The sequence below is a fragment of the Tigriopus californicus genome, unplaced genomic scaffold, assembly GCF_007210705.1.
Source record: "Tigriopus californicus strain San Diego unplaced genomic scaffold, Tcal_SD_v2.1 Contig137, whole genome shotgun sequence".
NCBI classification, from domain to species: domain Eukaryota; kingdom Metazoa; phylum Arthropoda; class Copepoda; order Harpacticoida; family Harpacticidae; genus Tigriopus; species Tigriopus californicus.
Genome location: NW_026738593.1, coordinates 13224 through 18223, shown reverse-complemented (window position 1 = coordinate 18223; position 5000 = coordinate 13224). Strand labels below are relative to the sequence as shown.

The 5000-nt window shown below is 52.5% G+C and overlaps 1 long non-coding RNA gene and 1 pseudogene across 1 annotated transcript in view; one reads left to right on the top strand and one right to left on the bottom strand.

Annotated features, from left to right (window-relative positions):
* The window catches only part of LOC131892527 (uncharacterized), a 22164-nt gene that overhangs the window by 14018 nt on the left and 3146 nt on the right, over positions 1-5000 (top strand). The window lies entirely within an intron of this gene.
* Positions 1-5000, bottom strand: part of LOC131892530 (large subunit ribosomal RNA) — a 7835-nt pseudogene that overhangs the window by 2289 nt on the left and 546 nt on the right.

The window sequence follows — 5000 nt, the reverse complement described above, 5'->3', positions numbered from 1 at the left end:
GCGGTTCACTGTCGTGAACAAGCTGGGAATTCCCAGTCCTCCCATCTTGTGGGACGCGTGGTAGAATCCTAGCGGAGTATCATGGGGCAGGTGTAACACCTCCCTTACAAACTTCCTGACAAGTTTGTCGGTCGCTTTCCAACTCCTGGGCTTGTACTCCGCTAGGGTGCTTTTGTAATATTGTGACGGCAAAACAATTGCGCGAAGGATGTGAAGTTTCTGATGTGGCTTCAACAGGCAAGCCTTCAGATTCGCCAATTGTTTACTAATTTCGATATTACTGGGCGCCTGTGTTCCCCGTGCTCCCATCTCCACTCCTAAGTATCGGTATGTGTCTGAGATGGTCATTGTCTCCACCATGGTGCCATTAGATGCGGTCACGATGGGATTTCGTGCCACAAACCATTTCTTCTTTGCCTTCCAAGATGCTATTTGTAGTGTCTTGCACTTTGACGGATTGAGACTCATCCCACAGAGTTCTAATTGCCTTTCGAACTGGCCAAATGTCCGTTTCAGCCCCCTTGGTGTTTCAGCCACCAAGAAGGTGTCATCAGCCAGCATACCATAGTTTAGGAGACCGGCATCGCCCACCGAAACGCCCACCGCGTTGTCAATCTCCGCCACAGCTGCTGCCATCACGAAGTTGAATATGTGGCAGGAGACAGGGTCACCCTGTCTAACCCCTACGGTACAATCCATGCTTCGTGAGTTTGGATCCGACACCAGCACAGTTGTTAGCCCTTGGTGCGCCATCTTGAGGTAATTCACCAATGGTGGTGGGATACCCACTGATCGGCACGCCCTGAGCATACTCTCATGACTTACAGTGTCGAACGCCTTCCTGACGTCACAAAAGGCCAGATTCAGCGGCTTCAGTTCTTTAATCCGCTTACTCAACAGTATTTTTAAGAGCCACACATTCTCTCCACAGCCATCCAGAGCTCTAAACCCCTTTTGGCGTGGAGTCAGTGGGATCTTCGCCAATCTTTTTGCAATGACACCATGGAAGAGCCGGAGCACCACCGAACTTAGAGTGATCGGCCTGAAATCCCCAGGGGTAGAGGCGTCCTTTACCTTAGGAATTAAGGTAGTCCGTCCAACCTTGAGGAAGTCAGGCAGTCTTTGATGTAGAAGGAACGTATTAAAGAAGGCAGTGAGGTGTCCTGCATTCAGAGCACGCAATTGGGTAACCTTCATACCATCTCCTCCCGGGGCCCCGTTTTTCATCCCCTTCCGAGTTGCCACCACTTCCTCCACTTTGAGCGGAGACATCAGGTCCCATTGGATGGGGTTGATGTTAAGAGGTGGTCTCGTATCCTTTATTGATGGTTTCGAGAAGATACCCTTCCAGAATTCAAATTGGGCATTCGGGTCAATCTCTGGGGGTGCATCCAATACTGTGCCGTTGATGACGTTCTTTCCCGTCCGCTCCGGGTTCCGGTCGTACTGCGATCGCAACTTCCCAATTTCCATCCTGCGTCGGTGATACCGATTAGGCGGGATCCTCCGGTCCTTCTTCCGGGTGGGTGGGGCTCTATTGCCCTCGTTGCTTCCTCCTCCACGAGGAGCTGATCGCGTCTGCACGTCCAGTACCTTGCCGTAAAGAAACGTCTGGAACAGGTGGTCAATTTGTTCCATGGGAAGGATAGCTCCTTCCTCATTCCCTAGCCCCGGATGGGCTTGGGTGATGGCACTGCTGAATGCACACTCCCATTGATTTTCCGACACCGGTTCCACAGGCTCATCTACTGCTTCCCCTTCTGTCGAGTGCTCTTCTTGAAGGTCCTCACCTTCTTTCTCTCTCATTTCTGAAAGGATGGCTAAGTAGCCAGCCTGCCGTCGTTTGCCTTTAATGGCTTCCAATGTACGATTAGGAAATATGCTGGTCAATTGCCGATTTATCGCCATGATCCCGTCCGCTGCACTGAGCCGTAGCTCAGCACTGGCAAGGAGTCTTACCTCCTCATCTGTCCACCGTTTGTTGACAATTGCTGCCGCTTTGTCGTCTTCTACCTGCGCATGGTAGGCCTCCGGATGCATGCGTCTCCTGTGGACTCCAAGTCCACCCTTCCCTTTAAAGGACCTCCCGCACTCCGGGCACGCTAACATCCTAGTAAGACCCTCCGTACGTGACGGAGTAGTCTTTTCCCCTGTCTCTGCAGAGGTGGCGGTCTGAACGCCAGAGTCCATTACCGGTTGAGGTAGTGTCCGCACCACCTCATCACGCCCCCGCACTACCGGGGGGGACCGAGACGAGGCTTTTAATTTCATAACCAGGAGAGATGATTCGCCGCGCCAGGGAAGTTGACCCCTTTGCAGCTAACCCCAGTTAAGGGGTGGAATCCCCGAAGGGATGTTTGTCCATTTAAGGACTGTTGAAACAAGGCTTTAAAGATGTTCCCCCACATCTACGCGACCTTCCTTGACCGAGTGCTTCAATGAGGCATAGCTCAATCTCTGGTGGCGGGCAGTGACTGAATGCGCACAATGACGCTTTTTCAGGATGTTTAGTCAAAACCGTCGACATAAAAAAAGGTGAAGACAGTTCGGGCTGCTCCAGCACAACATGGCAAGCACCATGTGAAACTGAAGCAGGACTTACTGCCTTCACCATTCAAAATATATGATGTTATATATATCAACAGTGCCTAGTGAGTCGGATAATCAATCATTTGGTTGACTTGGCACTGCCCCGACACCGTAACATAGCCGAAAGCAGTACTGGGCAGGATCCTACTGTTTTCTTCTCAGGTGCAGACTCAACACAGAGTGCGAACAACGGTACCTCCTTCCTCTTTGATAGTTTGGGAGGGAAAGCCGGGGAAGACCCGTCGATCAAACCCGCATCATCCAGTGTTTGGGGTGGGCACCAGTCGCCTTGCTGTGAGGGTGCACGTGACTGGGCAAGTCTTAAGCAGTGGAAGCATAACTTCACCTGACGCTCCGGACTGGGGTTCCCTTGGCCCAGTCGTGCCAGCATTCGCTGTGCACTCCCCGTGTGATGTTAGTTTCCCCTGTGGACACACAGGGTACTTATCTCTCTTACCACGTAAAGGTTCCACACATTAAGAGAGTCTTAAGAGAGTCATAGTTATCCCCGCCGTTTACCCGCGCTTGGACGAATCTCTTCACTTTGACATTCAGAGCACTGGGCAGAAATCACATTGCGTCAAAATCACTCTCTGACCATCGCAATGCTTTGTTTTAATTAGACAGTCGGATTCCCCTTGTCCGTGCCAGTTCTGAGCTGGTTGTTGATCGATGACCGAACGGAGAAACACCCGCCCCGTGAAGGGCAGGGCTCCGCGAAGCAATGGCAATCCACAGAGGCTCGTGAACGGGACCGGGTTTGTCCCGAAAGATCACCCAGGCCCGCCGATGAACACACCTGCTTCCTGCACAAAGCCCGATCATCCCAACCCTCAGAGCCAATCCTTATCCCGAAGTTACGGATCCAATTTGCCGACTTCCCTTACCTACATTATTCTATCGACCAGAGGCTGTTCACCTTGGAGACCTGCTGCGGATATGGGTACGAGCTGGTGCGAGTCCGCCGTAATCTCCCCAGGATTTTCAAGGTCCCACCGACCACTCGTGGATGCTGCGAGAACTGCAGCACTCTTCGCCAATGCCAAAACCCATTCTCCCTGCAAGAGGATTCCAGGGCCTCGGCGGCTTATGCAGAAAAGACAACTCTTCCCAGAGCTTCGGTGGGCGTCTCCTGGTCGTGTCGCGTTGCCACGACGGATACGAGGGTCCGAACGATTCCGCTACCAGGTTCTGGAATATGGACCAGATTCCCTTTCGGCTCTCATTTGGTATTTTTTTCGTAAAAAAAAAAATTTCTCCAAACGCTTGATTAAGGCTTCCCCTAAGCCTTAGGATCGACTGACTCGTGTTCAACGGCTGTTCACACGAAACCCTTCTCCACTTCGGTCCTCCAGGGCCTCTCTGGAGTTATTGCTACTACAACCAAGATCTGCACCAGGGGGGCTCCAGCCAAGATCACTCTCAGAGCCTTCCGCGCCACCCCTGCGACCTTCCTACTCGTTGCGGCGTGAGGACCACAATGGGTCTGCTCTGCCGCAACGGTCGGGTATAAGTGGGGCGCTTTAGCGCCATCCATTTTCAGGGCTAGTTGCTTCGGCAGGTGAGTTGTTACACACTCCTTAGCGGATTCCGACTTCCATGGCCACCGTCTGCTGTCTTAAGCAACCAACACCTTTCATGGGATCTGATGAGCGCCCACTTTGGCACTTTAACCCGACGTTTGGTTCATCCCACAGCGCCAGTTCTGCTTACCAAAAATGGCCCACTTGGCACTCCGATTCGTTGTGTGGCTTCACTCAAGCAAGTCACACATCTCACCCATTTAAAGTTTGAGAATAAGTTGAGGACGTTTCGTCCCCAAGGCTTCTAATCATTCGCTTTACCGGATGAAACTCGATAACGAGCACCAGCTATCCTGAGGGAAACTTCGGAAGGAACCAGCTACTAGATGGTTCGATTAGTCTTTCGCCCCTATACCCAGCTCCGACGATCGATTTGCACGTCAGAATCGCTACGGTCCTCCATCAGGGTTTCCCCTGACTTCAACCTGGCCAGGCATAGTTCACCATCTTTCGGGTCCCAACGTGTATGCTCTTGCTACTCCGCGAGAAGCGAGGTCTCTACGAAGTGCCGGGGTTGCGATCACAAGGACATCACCCCTCAGTGACATGAAGCCACCTTTGCTTTCACTCTGCCTATGGGTTTAGACAACCCATTGACTCGCACACATGTTAGACTCCTTGGTCCGTGTTTCAAGACGGGTCGGAGACGCCGCCGACCTACTCACGACAGAATAGAAGGCCGTGTCAGCAAAGACACTCGCTATACGAGCCTCCTTAACTACCCGCCCGCGCCGAAGCCAAACACCCGGGGCTGGCAGCAAGTCGAAACTCGCCACCAACTTCACCCGAGGTCTCGGTCCAGCACGAGTGGTTCGTCGTGTGAAAGAG